General features: G+C 35.7%; 1 long non-coding RNA gene across 2 annotated transcripts in view; it reads right to left on the minus strand.

Annotated features, from left to right (window-relative positions):
- The window catches only part of LOC138110770 (uncharacterized), a 91149-nt gene extending 72766 nt beyond the window's left edge, over positions 1 to 18383 (minus strand). For both annotated transcript variants that reach the window (XR_011151048.1, XR_011151049.1), the window contains exon 1: positions 18247 to 18383. This is a non-coding gene — a long non-coding RNA (uncharacterized lncRNA). The remainder of the gene's footprint in view (positions 1 to 18246) is intronic.
- Positions 18384 to 20167: the final 1784 nt, after the last annotated feature.

A 20167-nucleotide genomic window follows, 5' to 3' on the forward strand; every position in this document is an offset into this window, starting at 1 on the left:
ACTAGCTACTCTAGTTATTTTAAAACTTACTGTTTCTTAGGCTTAAGTTCTTCATTATCATCTTTTTCTCAAAAAAGATTCATTATCTGATATGCCAACTTTAGCTGACATTCTTTACTTTCTAAAACAATAACAAACTTTTAAAATGTTATTTTACTTAAACACACAGTCTGGGTAATATAGTAAAAAATTATTTGCCCAATACATAATCTGTTCTCTTTTTTTATGTTCTATTTCTATTTTCTCCTCATTATTTTAACTCAGGTATTTATCATGCTGTCTCATGCCTGGTGTCCTGCTCATATGTCCCATTCAGTGAGGTCTGATTCCACTCAAACTGGCCCTTGAACAGTTTCTAGTAGTTACATATTCCCGAAAATATTTCCTCTTGCTCTTCTCTCGTGTACTCTTCTGCTGTTTTTTTTTCTTTCCTTTATATGTTGTAAAAGGTTTCTCTTTCTAAGAAGCACACCTGCTTTGTACAGAGGCAGAACGTTATTGTTTAGGGCTTCATGAAGAGACAAAAATCTTGTTTCACCATCTTCCATTGCTTCCCACACTTCTAGGAAGTTCAACCTGTATAACTGAGTACTGTATTCGCCTCTTACTCTTTTTCTTCCCATATTGAATTTCAAAGTGTACTTTCACCTCATCTTGTTAATTACAGTGTAAGTCCTTCTCTACAAAACAGCTGCCCAGTCTCTCACTGGAGTCAATGCTGACCTAATACAGTCAGTGTAATCTAAAAACAATTCACCCAGTCCTCAGGAAGACACCAGAACTTGACGTGATTAACCTCCCTCCAAGTTATATGACTGTTCTGTTTTTCTCATCTTTTGTAACATTTTAAAATTGCTAAGGGAATATCTTCATAAACAGGAACCGTTATTAATTTGTTAATATTGTTCAATTCTCCATCCAAAATGTTCCAGCAGCTTGGAAAAATTTAATTGTCATTTTAACTTTGAGACAGTAAATTCCATTAACTCTTATGGCAGTTTCAGACTTTCAATCATAATCTAGATTTAAATTAGGAATCCTCCAGATTAATGGTTTCAAAAAATTATGAAAAACATTTCCACAAGCCTTCTTCTTCCTTGTTACCTATGAAGATGGTATTTTAAAAAGGAGAATCTTTCTGGCAGCACAGTGTTTTCCAAACTTCTGTGTATCATTTTGATAACTGGCCTGTTCTTTCTCCTTGGCCATTAAAAATACTAGAGTTTTCATCACACAAATATTAAAAAAATGGAATGACACAGTTCATTTTTTTCAGAAGTTCACTTAATTTCACCAAGTGATAAAATTCTCATTATTTTGTTAATATCTTTGCTTTTTTTTAGCAATTTAAACCTTATTAGAGACCAACATACTTCATTCTGGAAGCTTTCTTTTTGTCTGACATGAAACCCTTCTGCCTTTTTGCATTTTTCCGACATATAAGCCTGTAGCTTTGGCTGAAACTTTTTTCCATACAGACAAGATGACATCAGGAAGAACACAAATGAGTACCCAAATCAACAGGTAGAACTGGAGTTTTCAGGACCAACCGATGAAAGCAAAGTAAGAGACAGCTTACTGTCAGGTTATATTGTAAGTTATACACAAATATATTTTCAGATCCAGACACTGAAGTGTAACTGTCTCAAGAGTCTTATTGACTTGGATCCATTCTTACAGCCAAAGATTCCTGCCACAGCTGTGACAGCTTACTGCTAAAGCACAGGCCAGTAGATAAATGTTTTCCTGCTTACCAGATTTCAGCTCGCAGCACAGGTAAAAGCCAGATTCATAAAATTGATATTGTTCTCTTCTCAAAATTGATGTGCTAGTCCAGTTTGTTACTTCTATGGAGATTTATACAAAAGTAACATAGAGGGAGTATTTTAAAAGTTTGAGAATGTCCCAGGAAAAAACTAAAGAGGACCACAGCTAGTAGTTTAGGCTATCTTTAGTTGGGTCTAAAAAATAAAAAAAATATTACCTTTGGAACTGCACAGCTATGGGATGCAGAAGGTTTTTCTATAATTCTTTCTCTTTTTAAACTCTCAATGTTCAAAAAACTGCAGCCATTAAAGATTGCAATTTCTCTGCTTCCTTGCAAACTGAACTTGGGGGCAAGGTTTCCATTTCATCTGTAGACCATAAAATCTCCCAACCATTTCTTCCTTTGCTAGCATAAAACTACTTCCAGCATTAAAGTGGAGTTATTTTAAACTTTAAACTATGACTTAAAAAAAGTCATAAAACCAAATCATACTTTCTGGCAAACTGCTGTAAGAATTTCTTTTGAAACTGCAGAGGAAGAAAAGCCAGAAACTGTTTTGATTTTAAGAGGTTTATTTTTAATCAAGCATTTTGCTGTTCATCACTGGTCTGAAATTCTCTTGAACCTAGAGCATTGTAAATATAAAACATTGAACACTGGAGAATCTTTAAATGCCCATAAACACAGTCATTGAAATTCTTTATAAAAAAACTCCACTCTCAAAAGTATAGACCTCCTTTCTATATACCAATAACCAGATGCTGGAATATCTCTTCTGTGGCAATAATAACTTTGCATGGTACTGAATTATTTGCATGTTCAGCAAATGAAAAAAAATAAATAGACTTTGGCAGATCATTGTTTTTTACCTTTCAATTTCTGTGCAGCAGGTTTTTGAGTGCTGCACTGCTGGTGCCAGTTTTGCAAACTTAAAAAATGGCAGGGGTGCATGTTCATCATGAAATGGAATGCATTCTGAAGATAGGAAGTCAAAGGTGTTTCTTATGTTGTACAGGTATGATGGACACAGGGTAGCCCTGCCAGAATTCTGATGTTGCTAGGATAGCACACTGAAGCCCACACATCCCAGGCACAGGTTCACAGATTATTCTGAGTTGGAAGGCACCCATGAGGATCATTGAGTCCAACTCTTAAGTAAATGGCCTGTATGGGGATTGAAGCCATAACATTGATGTTATTAGCACCATAACCAATTGAGCTAATTGCAGGGAAGAGTTAGGCCTTCTGTACGGAACATCTCTGCCAGTAGGTACTCTCAGGTGTTTCAGGGCAAAATTTGAAATTGCAGAATCACATGTTGACTATTGCTTGAAACTTTTACAATAACATAAAAAGTAAATTAGCCAGAATTGTAAAAAGAACTTCATTCTCATCAACTTTTATAAATTAAGTTATGCTAGGTAAGCACTTAGAAAGAATAGACAGGGGCTTGAGGAAAAAAACACCTGAAAAAGATTCAGTTCTCAGCATGACACAGTTTTTTGTGGGTTTTTTTTGTCTTTCTTTTTCTTTTTTTTTTTCTTTTTGTCCTTAGGCATAAAGAATTTTGAAAGGTAAAGGTAGATCCTGGTAGCTTTTTGAGAACTTCTCACTCCCTCCCACATTAGTCTCCAATTTCTCTGAAGTGGAGCACAGAAAGCTATGTTAGGCATGTACTTCTCCCTGCATTATGCAAAACATCTCATAACAAAATCAAAAGGCAATTGGATACTGAAAAGAGACATGTTTAGAACTAGCTGAGTAAAAACTGAGCCGTGACCACTTTGGAAAACAAAACCCACCTGACATTCCTCCCCAGACAATTGCCTTCTAAAGCTAAAAGCTTTCAAAGATATATGAAAATGATTCTTGATATTTTAAGCATACAGCATAGGCTGAGAGAAAAGCAGAGAGAAGACAATCAAGTCCTGATATCTAGAGCTCATTCCTAGACTTGATTCTGTATTTCACATCCATGTAAAACTGCTTTTATGCAAAACTTTGCTGAGTAGTTATTAAGAGCAAAATCTTCCCCAGTTTGAGATAAATTTGTCAGCCACAGGAATCCGACAACTTTATTTTGTGTATTGTTTGCCCAACACTGACACCACTTCAGCAAGAGAGGAGATATTTTCACTCTTTTAATAACAGCCTGCCATTGCTGAGCAGGGCTTGATTGAATGTTGCTTTGGTTCGGTTAGCACAACACAGAGTCTAGAGTGGCTAAACTAGAATTATTCTAAACTTCCACAAGGGAAGAATAGCAGCAAGCTAACACTGACTAACTTGGGAAAGATCTGTGGGATTAAGAGAACTGACCAAATCACTGTTGGCACAGGAAAGTCTTATTAATATGCCTCTTGTTCTACTTTAATAGAATATTCAGAAATCAAGCAAACAAAAAATCCAACAAAGAGAGCTACAGGCACAGACTACTTACTACAAGAATGTATTTCCTTAAATTCCTCATTGTAAGCTGGCCCCACACAGGTTTATCAGATGAATGAAGCTGTAACGCTAATGTAGCTAAGAAAGAATTATTTAAAGCCTATGCATTTAATTGCTGAGAAAAATCAACTAAATGCTGCAGATAATTTCTAAATGAGGAAGGAATAAGAAATGCCAGTGCTAAGCATATTGTCTTCATGACAGCATCTAATTGCTGACCCTATAATCCTATTGTGCCAAATGACAGTGGATCTTACTGATGAACTTCCTGACTCTGGAGAGAAGAAATTAAATTAAAACCTTGGATCAGACTGCACTTGGATCAGCGTGCTTACTGATCTTGATGGGCTTCATCCTGGAAGATACTGAGTGCTGCTATGAAGCACAAATTTAGTGCATCTTCCAGCAGAGGGCTGAGCATCTTTCCATAGACCCCCCAGGACCGTACTGAATGAAGCTTCCTATCCAGGACTTAGAAAATAGCCTTGGGACTAATTACTGTGTATTGTCTCCTTCCTCAGTACTTAGCATTGATGTCATCTGTCTATAAACAGATCAGATCCGTTTCAAACCAAGATCCTGACAAAAACAAGCTCTAAGTGATTGCTTTTGACTGCTGCCTGAAATCTTTCATGTATATAAGACCTGCATGTCATCTGTCTTATATGCAGTGTGATGCCAACGCACGTGTGGGTTAAATCAGCCTCTGCTCACCTGCTCATATCTGCTGCTTCTGAATGCACTGTGCAATGGCACTCAATCGTGGTAATATATATGAATTTATTAAAAACACAAAAACAATATCTACAGGGCCAGTAAGTCAACTCATTAATGTTAAATGTACCCGAACCTTAATTTTGCCAATGAAAATTAGAGATTCCCACATTCTTAGCCTAAAAATCATTAAAGGTATTAATTGGTGCGAGACAACGTCAGCTATAGTTTAGAACAGCAAGAAAAAACCAGAAAAGTGAATGTTGCTGTTGGGATTGCCTGCTTTTGCTTACTGTAGTGTGCTCCTGTGAATAGTCAGAAAAACAATGATATCTGTAAGTGAACTGAGATTTTACCATTTATACATTAGGCATACATTAGATTATGTAAATTCTCTTTTCTCCTGGCATTTTTTTTTAAGGACAAAATTTGGTATCTAATGCAACACAGTTCAGTGACTTTTTCATGTGCTTCAATTCCCTTTTGCATTTCTTTCCTTGATCTCAAATAGGAGACTGAACTGAAATTTTGCAAATATTTCAAAACTAAACACTTGATCAATTCACACCTTACCTATTTTTTTTATTATTATTATTGTTATTATGCTTTTTAGATGCTTCATTTGGCTTCACTTTTTTTCAATTATTAATTTTCATTCAAATGAAAAACTATTTCCAAGATATGTGAAACTCTTGTTGAAATATGCAGGCTTTGCCTGCTTCAGAACTCTGTCAGAATGTTTTCTAAATGGAAAATTTATCAAAACACATTCCTGGTTTTTGATGAATATGTGTGTTCCATGAAAAAGGTGATCAAAATATTGAGCAGCTCCACTGTGAAGCTTTATTAATGTTTGATCAGCACTTTGAGAGCTTAGCTATAGAAGTGCAAATCACTCTGAATATGATAATTACAATCTCATAGCAAAATAAGAAGACAGGAAAAGTTAAAAAAAAGCAGGAAGGTGAAAGTAAAGATGAGTAACTTAGAATAATTTCAGGAGTCTTGAAGAAGGTTTGTTCACAGGGTAGAATTTTGGCCTATCAGGCTCAGCAGGAGAGAAGGAAAATACGGTCAGAATTACTATAAATATAAAAATTAGATTTTAACTGTACTTCTACAAATAACTCTGGTTAACATATGTAATGCAATTTTAAAAAAATCAACCAGGTGTTATTAAATCCATTGTTCCCAATATCAAATAACCAAATGTCTGAAAGAACTGTTAATGGCACATGTGGATTTCCCATACGTGAAATATTAGTTCCAACTTAACTAGAACATGTCAGGAAATTTCATATAGACCAGTCATTTCTTACTCCACAGAAATTCATTGTGCTAGGTACTTGAGCTGAGTAAAGGATTCCTCATATCATAGGCACCTAACTAAGCCAGTACAGACAGAAAACATGATGCCAAAAACTACGAAGTGTTCCCTTATGCAATCAGGTTGCAGAGATGTTGCACTTAAAAACAGGTTTGGCTGAAATTGCTGCTTTACAGGTGTGCAAAACACCAGCAGCACAAGAAATCGAGCACAGGTTCCTTTTGTTCATTGAAGTGACCTGGTGGTAAGAGCTACCAGCATCTCCAGACTAGCAATTCAGTTCTCCAAGCACCAAAGGCAATTGGTCTTTCGTATTTGACACCAGTGAGAAAAGGCTCAAGTTTTGGTCCTAGCTACAAGTGTTTGCCATCTCAATGCCAACTTTAATCCACAGCAGAGAGACACTGTCTTCAAACAACCCCAGCTCCTCTAAGGATTAAACTGTGCAGTATCTAAATGAAGAGCAGGCAGTAATCTCAGCAATCTCAGACATGCAGCTTTTTCAGGAGCACTGTGGTGCCTATCCTAGCAGTAGCCATGCAAGCAGTGTTTTGCAGTATATCCCATTACAGAATACTGGCTGGGTGTATATGGATTGCCAGGGAGATACTGCAGACTGATTTACCTTTCTGCTTGTCCAAATATTTGGAAACTTTTTAATAACCAAAGCAGTCTTTTTTTTATCTACTATCTGTGTTTTTATCCAGCATTTTTTTTATACATACAGCAAACATCTTCCCTCTGAGCTCTGGTGTTCCACTAACAACACATTTAAAGCTAAATTGGAAACTCATCTCCTGAAAATAACTAGATTAAAGAATTCCCAGTTCAGTTCACTTTTTCTTCGTTTTCTACTTTGCCGAAAAAGAACCACAGCAGACAAAATGCTGGAGCATTTACTAGCTGACTTTCCAGTAAGAATGACACAGTTTGTCCAGAAATGGCAAGTGCCCCAGTTTGTACTGTAGCTGCAAACCCTCTTTAATATTCAGAGTCTAGTGTCTGCACAGTTATCAAAGGCAGACACTTGTTTCTGTTCACTCAGGCGAAGAAATATTCCAGCTAAAAGTACAGCCTCCTTCCCCTGAGTTTTTAGAAATTCTTCCAAATAAATACATGTTATTTAAGAAATAAATAAAGAAAAAAAAAAAATCCCTTAAAAGCTTTTCTCTCTTCTATCAGACAATGCTAGATAAACGGGATGCTTTATCTTTTTGACATGACCAAAAACATCGAAAGCCATCCTCTAACATTAATTTCTTTTTTGTGAAAAATAGAAATCTCCTCCTGATCAAACACCTGACACTTTGACTAGTGGAGGAAGAAATAAGTGAATATAGATGTCCACAAGAACAAGCAAAATAAATTTGTTATCATCCCCATGCACCAATAGGATTAAAATTGCCTTATTTTATTTAAATAATATGAAGGTCAAATTTGAAAAAAGGTCATTTCCTGACCAAAAGAAAGAAGAAAAATCTAAAAATCTGACCTCTGCTGAACACCGTATGTGATTCTTTAACTTCAGTTTCTACAGCATAAGAGGCAATGATTGTTACTGACCTCAGTGTTTCACCACATATTTATCCAGAGAATTATACTGTAGCTCCCCTGAAAATGTCTCCACGCAATAAGAATTCCTCAGTTGGTTCCCACTGCCTGTAATTTTATGCTAGCAGTGCATCATTGATTTTGATTGGACAGAAATGTGAATTTGAAAAATGCAGGTATTCCAGCACAGCCTTTGTACATCTATTTAAAAATGGGTAAAATTAAATTATTTAAAATCTGAATACAAAACACTACATTTGTTTCAGAGACAGCTGAGGTAAAAGAATGCATTTTTGTTAATTCATGAGATATTTGATGAGAAGGAATAACAAAAAAATCTTTTGAGATTCCACTAAGACAGTCAATTAGCTAGATGCTAAAATTCTATCCTGAGAACACTCTAAAATGTCCAGCTTTAAAGTTTTTACTGAATTGGAGGACAGTGCCTTACTGAATCAAACCCACCTGTGTTCTCTGGAACTCAAGGGGGTTCAATGCTCCAAGGACCCGTAAGACCCAGTACATTAATTAAAAATTCTGGAGCATAAATAAAGTCCATTCATACTTGAAGAAAATAAGAAAATGTGGTCCTGTACATTTTGTCTAAGCACTTCCATGATGCATTATGCTTCTTTCTAGAACTGCATGCATCCCTATCTTCATTTTGCTGTTCTTTTAGTGCCAGAAATTTGAAGAAAAACTAAGGCTAAAGAATGATCAGGTTCCAATACCTATAGTTAATCCTTTTTCCCTCTACTCACATTTCCCTGTGGGTTAACAGCTAGGATTTAAGTAAGCCTTACATATAGAAAAATGCTATTCCTTTTCAAGATACTAGATTCTAGCCTCAATAAAAAAGAGAATAATTGAAGATTTAGCCTATAAATATGATGCCTGTAAGCTTTCTCTTTGAGGAGTAAATTTATTTTTTCATTCATTAAAAACAAAAACAAAAACAAAAACAACCAAGTAGTTTTAAGTTAAGAAGAGAACCCCAAGGATTTTTAAATGGTTTTTGTACTACAATTCAAGCTGGAAGTTCCCAAATTTAGGAGAAACAGGTTTCTTGGGAAGTTTCTTCTAATTAAGAGATGAATTACTGAATCCTTTCGGTGTTTTTCAGAGGCATTCATGTAAAATGTTGGTTTTTTGCAAAACTGCAGAAAACTAGGGGTTGATTGGGCCTATTTCAACCCAAGCTGCAAATACCTGTAGCTGCCAGGAGGCATTTTCCCAACCCTTTCATATTTGGAAATTACAAAATCAACTCCTTGTGGGGATGTATTTATGCTTAAAAAGCACACAATAATCATATTTCTCTCCCTTTTGTACTCAAACCACAGGAATACACTCTGCCAGACAAAGCCAATCCAAGCAGAGGAATGTAAAACTGAGCAGAGCTGCATGGTGCACCACACAGCCATCACAAAAGCCATCAGACTTTCCTGTGTGGCATCTGAGCTGCATTACTGAATATTAATAACTACTTTTTTACTGTTTGATTTGAAATATGGTTTTTGTTTTCCAAAAAGTTGATCCTCTTTATGTTCTTTACATACAGCAAGAAAAAGTGGGTCTGACTCTGATACCAGCTACATGGAAATAAGGTAAGAAAGTAAGTTAAGCAATGTAAGCTTGTAAGTTAAGCAATTCTCTTCAGGCTTGCACAGATTTAAGTCATGTAAGTCCTTGCAAGTTTAACTTGATCTTCCATATCTACACAGATACCTTGCACAAATAAGTTTTCTGGTGGCAAACACTTGAAAAGTGTTTGTGTGAATACTTGAATACACTTGAAAAAATTGTGTGAATAAGAATTTGTATAAGGAATTTATTAAACTATTTGCCACTCAGCTAAGGACTAGACCTTCTTAAAGAAGACTTTTTTTAAGGGATGCTGTGTATTTTGTTTTGACTAACATCATGGCTCTAGCTTTGTATTATCTGGAAAAAATAACCTCTGAGCCTGAAACAAAAAACACAGAAAAACACAGAATCTGCCTCTTTTTCCGTAAAATTAAAACACCTTGGTGATACCCATTTCAGCTTCCCTCCTGCTCATCTTTAAAATTAAACAAAGAAAACAAAAATTATATATTATTAAAAAAAAAAAAAAAAATGGAGCGGATTTAGAGTTCTCTCAATGCATGAGTTTCAACTAACTATATAAAATACCTACACTGAACTGGTAACCTTTGAAAATGGAGGGAAAGTAAATACTAGTACTGTACTTGATTTTAGGAACTGTTCTTGATTTCATGTCATGAATACCTACTGCTCAGTAAAAATTCCCAAAGACTTCTGTTGCCATTAAGTTTATAAATTATTGGGGTTGGGCCTTATGGGGCAGTTTTAGAGTTTCATTCTGTTTTACATTGATACATGCCAGCCTGAAGAATTCCTAAACATTCAAGTTTAAATTTTCCCTCAATGGAAATAAAGGCTGATGTAAGGTGAAAAACAGTAATTCCTTTAATTGGGTTGAATCAATTTTAGGGGGAAAAAAATAAGTAAACAAAAGCAAGGAGAAACCCACAATAACCAACCAAAGATATAAAGTTTATCCATTTATAACACTGGGGCTAAATCTGTTACCTTTTAAAAATATACAAATAATTTTGGGGGACAATTCAGATGCTCGCAGCTTCAAAATTCTTTCACTAATGACCTTTAAAGTATAAGAAAAATCCTCCATAAAAATTATTAAGTCTTTAAAAAGCTTCCTTTGCTTTCAGACTCTCATTTCACTACTAAGTGGAAAAGCAAAGAAAAAAAAAACAGTCAAGGTGAAAAAAACCCCAAGATTGCTATTTCTTCTTCCAAAACATACTTAAATGGTCTTTTTCCTCTGCTTGTCAAGCCCTTTTGACACAAAGAGTGTAAGCTTTTATTGTTTTCTCTGCTGATTGTTTATGAAATCCTTAACATTAAGGGGAGATGCATGAGGTAGGGGTTGCGCTTTGTTCCTACAGCACAATAAACAGCAACACAAGTGGCTCAACTCCTTTTCTTTTTTTCCAAAGGGTCCAGTTGGTAGCATTTAGAGTAGAACACAAAGTCTGCAGACTTTTTTGCTTTATCTCAGGCTCTTATTCAACAAGCCCACGGACTAAATCATTGGCATTGCTTCCTGAAGTTTCTTGATTTTTTTGTGGGTGTTGCAGTCAAATGCCAACAAAGTCCAGACTTTAGTGTTCTGAGTGAATAGCCTTATGTAAATTGACTGATTATTCCGCCAGGAGAGATCTGCTTCTATAGCTGAAATTTTCAATTTTTTCCTAAGGATGACTATTGCAGAACTTTATTAGTTCTCTCTGCTATACTTGTTAGAGAAGAAAAAAAATATTTAAGGCCTCAAGAATTCTTGCTATTTATTCTGAGAGATTTTTTACTTTCTTCAGCCTCAGATAAAGACAGACATCTGTTTGTCTTGGTATACTGCAGTAGTATTCACCCTGAAAATGTTGATCTCCTTTTGCAAATTTATGATTGAGCTTTTGTTATTTCAGTGGTGGCTCAGCTATAATATTGAGCTGACTGGAATAAAAAGTTATAAAAATGATTTACTACAAAATACTTCTGTTGCAGGCAATGTCATCACTTTTCCTTTCTTTTCACCTACATTTACTAGACTAATTCAAAGCTTGTTTCAGTTTTAAGTCTTCTGAGCTAGTGATAAAAAAATATGTGAATCTGGAAATACTAACAGGATGAAGTGAAAAAGCTAACAATGCCAAAAGAAACTTTTCTTCCCAATGACAGAATAAAAAATTTAAAAAAAAAAAAGTAAGCAAAATGTCCTATTTTCAAAAAACAGAATCTGGTTTTAAGTAACACATTGTTGATGTGACCCTAAAAAATAACCTATGCCAATCAACAAAGCCAGATTATTTAATAAAACTTCACAGCTGTCCACGCGGGCGACAAAAGCCCACAGATATTTACAGTAGTTACAAACACCTACACTTCCTGAATATTGTACCACCTCCGTGAGGAGAAGGTATGAATAATAATGAGAAGGATGACTTAATATTTTCCTGAGATCTTGGCTATTTCCATTTGATAAATTAATCTAGATCTTGGTGACTAAATTTGATGGCATTTATGTTTAGTGAAGAATAGAAGGAGTTGCATCTTAGCCTCTAGTATTAAGATATCCACCTTACAAAAAAACCCACTTGGCTTTACCACTATTACTAAATCCTCTGCCACTGACTGATGGAATATTTGGCAAGAAATTTGTCTTTTCTGCATAATTTCTCCCTTTAAAATAAATAGGAATAATCCTTCTAAGAGAACAGCCGTGAAATGCCCAAACAGTTCCTTCAAGGAAATATTTTATTTTTGCCAACTCCACAGAAGGAATCCTGCTTTAATATCTAGGTGGTATTAATATCTTCCTTTACACAGTACAGCCATTCATTCATTCTCAGCACTAACATTTCTTAACTGATATTCTAGGATGATACAGAATAATTCTGGATCTGTTTTCTCATAACCTTTTCATGATTCCTCTTCTTGTCCAGAGGTAGCTCTTACAGGCCTTTCCAAATGCTTTAGTACTGTCTATGGCAGAAATATTTACCTGTTCAACATATATCAGGATTCAGTGGTGAAAAGAATTTATATTTAAGCTGTATAGCTTCTTTGGGTTGGAATTAAATTTTGGGATAAATATCTACTCTACATGTAGTGGTAAATTACTCATGTGCAGGCCTTTGATGAAAGGATGCAAAGAGCTTATCTGCTGCCCTGCCTAGGATTGAACTAAGCTTGACAGTGCCTGTGTCTTCATTTTGCATGATTGTAAAGTCAGTTTTGGGACCCTCCAGCCAGCAAGATAATGAAATAAATTTACTCTGCTCTTTCAGTGGTTTTTTTGTTCGCCCTCGGTCACCTGCGTGTGTTGATTCACACAGTACAATTTTATATTTTACAAGACTCATGAGTTCTTGAAAAGAGAAATCCAAGTTTCAGTGTAATTGCTTGCTCCTTTGTACCAATTGTTTGGGAATTTGCACCTCTTATCCAAGGGCTCTACTTGTTATAATAATAGATAAGCAATACATGCAGAGAGCACCTCCTTGAATACCAGCTATTTCAGATTTTCTTAAAACGTGTAACAACAGATGACTCTTGAAAGCTGGAAGTCCAAATTCTTTCAGAGAGAGAGCAGAATATGGGTTTCTTGGCCTCTGCATAAGTATTCCACCCACACAGCTTCTGCTTTCTTCCATAAAAGAAAGGAGGCAATCTCAATACAGAAGTTCGTTAGTGGAATTAGCAATTGACTTGCAAACCAAAATTAAATCCTATATCCCAGAGAAAGACAAATTTTTAGGAAACAAGATTCATTTTTGGTATTTCCTTATTTTAGTGTCTACTATTTTTTGTGATTCTTATGCTTAGATATGTCCCACAACACATGTGGCTTCATTATTATGAATGTGTACTGAAAAGTATGCTGTATAGAATTTAATGTTTTGAAACACTTCCATAGAATTAATTTTTGAGGTATCAGAAATTATTATTGTCTACAGAATTATCAGATATTTCTTGTCATTCTCACTGTTTGAACATCAAGATGTACAATGTACTGCATATATAACTCATAAAGAAAATCTGAACATTTATGGACTGACTATACATGATTTAGATCAGAATTGAGCAAAACATTAATAATAAATTGCAGCTGCTATCAAAGATGCCATGGAAGTGTTCTAATTCTCAATAATATGAATGAAATATATTATGCAACACATAATGCAATCACAAATGCCCCTTTACAATGGTTTTTATGTGGTCCCAACACATACACTCCTTATTTTCCAGAGAATCATCTATCTCAAAGTGAAATTCACATTTGTGTAGACAGGCAGCATAAGGCCTGTGAACTACTTATTTTAACTCAGTTACAAACCTAAATTAAAATATAATTGGAATGTAAGCATTGCATTGGTCTTGTGTTGTTTTAAAGAACAATAGTAAGTCTCGCACCTTTAACTCTTTAGTAAGTGTACAGAAAGATTTTTCATGTAATTTGGCTTAGACTTGTCCCCAGTTTCTGTCTTACTATCTGCTACATTTAGGGATCAACTGAAGAAGAAATCATGAGCTGTTGAAGACAGCAATTCAGAAGACAGAAATAAGTTTTTGTTTAGTATCCTGCCAATGCTGCCATTGTGAACACTAGCAATCAGGAATCATCAGTGCCAGAGTCTGCAGTGGATTCAGTCCAGGGCTCCAGATCCAAAATCAGTCTGTCATTGACTCTTTGTTAATATATAAATCATTTACTGAAGCATAGCCAGTCAAAACAGAATACCACTTGTGTGCACGTGAAGGTCTGGCTGTTCTTGCCAAGAGTGACTCATGTTTAAGGGGCACAAAGAAAATGAAGGCTCAAAATGCATATTTAAGGTCTGATTTTTTGTTGCTTGGAACTTGCACCAGCATTTCTACCTGTGCAAAATGCTGCTTGATTGTTCAGAAAATAAAACACTTACTTACATTGAGGTAGGAATAGTACAAATTGTTAAGAAATCCTCAAGTTCACAGATTATACCGTGCATGGATTAAAAAAAACCCAAAAAACAACCTTATTAAAATTATTAGGATATATGGATGAGGTAAAAATGAATTATTTTTCATTATATTTTCAGTATATCATTGCAGAAAAAACAGATTTTATAAATTGACTCATATACTCATTGTTTTTCCTAGATGCTGTACTAACAGAAATGGAACAGAGCAGAACAGAACTGCATTCTGTGATCACCACTTACACATTGGTAAATGCAACCCTTAGCTGTTTATTACATATAGTACTGTAATAGGCAAAAATACCTCTCAAGATCAGAGGTGTATTTGTTACAGCAGCTGTACATGCATAACAAAGACATGACCTCTCTCTGAAGGTTCATCAGCACTTTGGATGCCGATAGTTACAAACAATCTTCATTTATGTTTGTAAATCATTAGTATGGCTGCAGCACTGAGAATATTCTGGGTGCTGAAGATGATTGTAAGGTTTCTGTGAATACTCCAATAACATTAAAAAGTCACAAAGTAAAAGTGCACTCTTTTCAGCTATAACACTGCATAACAAAAAAAAAAAAAAAAAAAAAATCAGTTCTGGTGTTCTGGCAGCAAAGGAGTGGCTGTGCTCCACTGCAGCCTCAGTGGCATTTCGTTAGCACACAGCAGCACAGACGACAGACTAGAGATGCAGCAGAGAGCAGTCAGTAAAACCACCACTGTATGTCAAGATGCCACCAGTAAATGCCCTCAGGATGATTCTGTCTGGGCTGTGCTTTAGGTTAAGCCAGAGAAAATCTAGTTTGGAGTTGTAAAGAGCAAAATCAAATATAAAACCTTACATGACTCCCTACGTTACAGTGACATTAAGTCTTCCCCACCCCATCAAGTAACAGTACTGTGGCTGTTCAGGAAACCTGAAATATGAATGAGACCTGCTGGTCTTGTCAACAACTACAATGACTCAAACTGATGTTGAGTCTTAGTCTGTTCCAAGCACTAAGGAGGCAGGCAGAGCACTTTTGCAATTAGGTGGCTACAATATTTACAGTATAGTTTTTTTGTTTATCTTGAATCAAACCCTCTGTTAAATTTTAAAGTCAAAACTGGGAAGCTTTCCACAAACATTATCCTTCTTTTTGGGAAGAACAATTTATAAGATCAGTATTCTTTATCCACCTAACCTTGAGCAAATATTTTATCACACTTCAATAAAGTTCATGAGGTAAACATGGAGATACAAACACTGACAGAGAGGAATCTAAGAAAATTAATACACAATCAGTGAAAACTAGTAGTATTTTACTACAGTTTGGGCAGTGCAAGGAGGATAACCAGTAGAAACCAGTAAGATACAGTAAAAGAATTGAGTGAAAATTACTTCAAAATTTTGTGAAGTCAAATCAAAAGGTACAATCTATTAATTCACAGTCTTAATTTTGAGAATAAAAAGACTAACAAACAAAAAAGAGAAGATGATAATTTGCAAAGATGCCCCAAGAAAGGCAGACAACTGCTACTCTATTCAAGGTTCAGTTCTGATTCTATGCTCTGTCATTAGAATTAAGACTCCCTCTTTAATCCAGAAAGACCTAATGCAAAACAAGACATGGTTTACTTTAAGATTTGTGGTAGAGAAACACCTCTTGAAACCATATAATTATTTTTCTGTCAAGTATCCTCAAACACTCAAACAGAATTCAATTTAGTTTTTATGACTGATTATATATCAAGTCAATTGAAACATTTTAATAATTTTTTTTTTGTTTATCACTTAAGTGAACTTAATATGAAATTCAGGGAAGTGAAAAACTAAACGTGCAAATTTTCTATAATGTATCCATATCTGATTACATGCAAAAGAAAATATACATATTTGTAGTATTTCCATGGTTTTAGGGTAAAAAGTAATGCAATATATTCCATGAACTCTGAAAAACTGAAACAACCTGTATTGGACTATAAAACACTGGACCTTAACACAACACAGAACTTCCAAAGAATTATAGAATTGTAGAATGGTTTGAGTTGGAAGGGACTTTAAAGATCATTCAATTCCAACCCTCTTGCCATGGGCACAGACATCTTTCACTAGACCAGGTTGCTCAGAGCTCCACCCAACCTGGCCCTGAACACTTCCAGGAATTTACATATTGCATTAACTGATTAAACAGTTCTTTATGCAAATAACTCACATTATCCAATCTTTATCAAAATTTAATCTCTGAATAAAACAAAATGTTCCTGAAAAAATACTTTTTCTTTTTTCCTTTATTCCATAAAAAGAAGTGCATCATTCAATTCAGGCATTTAACACCAGAAAAGACTGGTTTGCTTTGTTCAGTGTTACTATCTTAAACATTAATTTAATAAGAAAGAATTTGCCATATCCTGCTTTTAAAAAGTAGCCTTCAATTAATGCATTTTATGCTCAAGCATATCATTAAGTGTAACTCATGCACAGCTGGGTTGGTTTAGTTAAAGGTATATTAAAAGACATTTTTTGGATATTGCGAAATAACTTTTAGACAGATGAAAATATTTGAGAATGTTAGCTAAGCAGCCATGAGAGTCATAATTATATGTACTATGCTTTATTGTGTTGTACTACTGGACATTTAGGTAGGTGAAAACATTCCTTTTCCTTCCTCCTTGCAATACAAAGGGTGTCATTGCTAAATTCAGAAATACCATTAACAGCTTCATATGGTGATTCACTGTCAATTTTCAAACATTTGACAGCAATTCATGTTTTTAATGCAGTTTCATTTCTGACTCAAAACTACATGAACAGACAATGGGTTATTTCTTTTTCATAACTTGTAAGAAGCAGCTATTGAAAATATTTTGCTATTTCTATGACTTGAAGGAGGAGTGCTTGGAGACAAAATACATTTCCTTATAGAATAAGAAACCATTTCAAAAATAAAAAAAAAAAAACAAAACAAAACCACACAACCCCTCCCCCAAGCAAACCATTAATGGTTTTCCTTACTAAAGGATATACTTATGTTATATGGGAAATTCACAGAATTGTTGGATTAACGACTAGTACCAAGATGCTAGAAAAATGGAAAACAAGAGATCTAAATGGATGAGGGCTGATGAAATTGGAATAAGTTTTTGCTGTTTTTTATTGGCCATCACATATTCTATATTTCTAAATTGTCTCATTTTTAATGATTAATATTTTTGAAGAATCCTATTCCTACAATCTACACCAGAATATTTTAAGATAATTGCATTTTCAGCCTTTAGGTAAATGACAACTTCTAAAACTTCTTTAACCTCTTCCCAGTTCTTTTACTAATTGTGCTTCTCCAGGATTGTGTCAGTGGCAATATCTGATTGCAATGCTACTCAGATTTTATAAGAACAATTTTAAAGTTTGTTTCTTTCTCCAAATTCCTCACCTAGGCAAGAAGAAACTCACAGCTTTTTCCAACTCCACCAGAAGTTCCAAGGCTGCACTCTGAACTCTCACTGACAGCTCAGAACAGATCAGCACTGCAATATAGCCAAGTCCCCTGCACAATGTCCTCACCATCAATAAAGATTTCCAGGTGCTCCTGGTAAGGTACTGAGTTCATATCAAAATGAACTGATTTGCATTATTTTTTTAAGGTATTCCCTGGTTTATTGATGTTTTTTTTTCCCCCAGCTGAAAATATTATTATCTCCATTTTGAAGGACATGATAATTACTTTTGGTTTTTAATGCTTTGGTTTTTAAGCATTTTCTCTGTTTTTTCCTTTTATATATATATATATGGAAATATAAAATTCTAAATTTCAGTATAATATTTTTAACAACTGAGTGCAGATTTAACTCTTTCAAAGCTCTAAGATTAACATTGTTTTAGTACTGTGTTTCTTTAACTTGACAGTGAAGCAAAACTTACCTCTTAGAGCTGTGCTATATTCTCAGCAGTTATGCTATTCCTCTGTAAAGATGTACTCAGTGCATTCAGTCTTCACTTTATTCACACAACAAATAAATTAAATGAGTAATGTATCTTAAATAAGGGGGAGGTTTTCAGCCTGTTTGGACCAGAGTGAGGGTAGCTGGTGCTCAATCACGACCTATGATGAATGCAATTTGACACACATGGGATAGTCCTCTTGTCCTTTGACTCTGCCTGCTGGTATGTTTCCTTTTCTCTGTGAGTTCCTTTCCTGAGGGGAGAACAACCAAAGAATAAAAAAGACCTAAACAAACCATGAAGCAGTCATTTCTAAAAAAAAAAAAAAAAAGCAGTGAGCCTAAATTTAGTCTGTTCTGCAGTTCAGAGCTTCTATCTAGGGTTTATTAGCATATCATAAGATCAGGAATTCTGTTTTCATCCTTGTTTTGTTTGAACCTTGACCTTATTTTCTGCATTGAACACTAACAGGATTGCATAAACATCTATGACCCTTTGGTCCAATTCCGTCCAATTAAATTTACATAGTGCTAAAAAATTCTTATTTAGATTTCAGTTGTCTATCTAAATTTAACAGCACACTTTACCATCTTTTATGATATAAACATGTATCTACTGCCTGCATGTTGGTAATACTTATTACAGCTGGAGATGAGGGTCAGCGGCTCTGACCCAGGAAGAGGTGACCGGTCCGGGGAGATGGTCCCAAAAGGAATCGCCTTCCCGAGGCCCAGTGTCTTCCCTCAGCTGCTGGCAGGAGGGGCCCTTGCAGAGGTTATCAGCTCTTTAGTGATGCAGCTCGTGATTTCAGCTCAGCTCTGCAGGGCAGCCTCCAGGCCAAGCCAGACCAGAGAGAGAGACAAGAGGCTCGTGTGGCTGGTTCCGCACAGAGGTAGCTTTATTGTTGGTCCCCTCTGGCAAAGGGGGGAGCCAGGGACGAGGACCCTCTCCCTGAGGGGCCCCAGAGAGCTCGCTTTTATAGGGATACAGGGGATCAGTAAGGGACCAATGGATTACAGAGGGTCTGGGATGGGAACAGACCAATGGGTTACAGAATGATCTGCATAGGGTCTCCCAAAGGATTGTGTGTCTGCCTTTCCTCGCCGTGACCAAAGTGGTTGCCTTTCCAGGGAGTCCTGCTGGGAGATTGCTCAATCTCCTTATCTCAGGAGACGTCCCTCCAGGGCAGTGGCTGGGCATACCCCACAAATACTAACATAGCAAACTCCACAATTATGTGATGCATTACCTTTTTAACATCTGCAGACATTTGTGCATATATTCCACGTGACTTTAAATATGTCTGCCATTTTTTAAAAGCACTTTAAAAACTCTTGTCTCTGTTGCCATGTATTAGGTTCCAAATGTCCATGGTTCCTTACAAACATTAAATACATAACCAGTGATACAGGTAATGTATTTATTTATTTATACATACATATACATATACATATACATATACATATACATATACATACACACATTGTTATGTATTGTCTAAAACATGAAAATTCAGTAGATTATGACTCATCAAGAGTTAAAACAGAAGGTCTATTGCAGTGGAAAACAAAAGCTCCTTCTCAAGGACAGAAAGAACAGGCACACAGTCTGTAAGCCAGTGAAGTATGCGGCACATTTTGTGATTCAAAGGTTTTAAAAGAGCCTTTAGAATATGAAAGATCATTATCATCATTCATGTTCACCTACAAGAAGGGCCAGAAGGAAGATCTGGGGAACTATAGGTCTGTCAGTCTGACTTTGGTGCTGAGAAGGCTCATGGAGCAGATCATCCTGAATGCCATCACGTGGCATGTGCAGGACAGCAAGGAGGGAGGCCCAGCCAGGATGGGCTTATGAAAGGCAGGTCCTGCTTGACCAACCTGATATCCTTCTATGACAA

Source organism: Aphelocoma coerulescens, chromosome 5 (genome assembly GCF_041296385.1).
Source record: "Aphelocoma coerulescens isolate FSJ_1873_10779 chromosome 5, UR_Acoe_1.0, whole genome shotgun sequence".
NCBI lineage: Eukaryota > Metazoa > Chordata > Aves > Passeriformes > Corvidae > Aphelocoma > Aphelocoma coerulescens.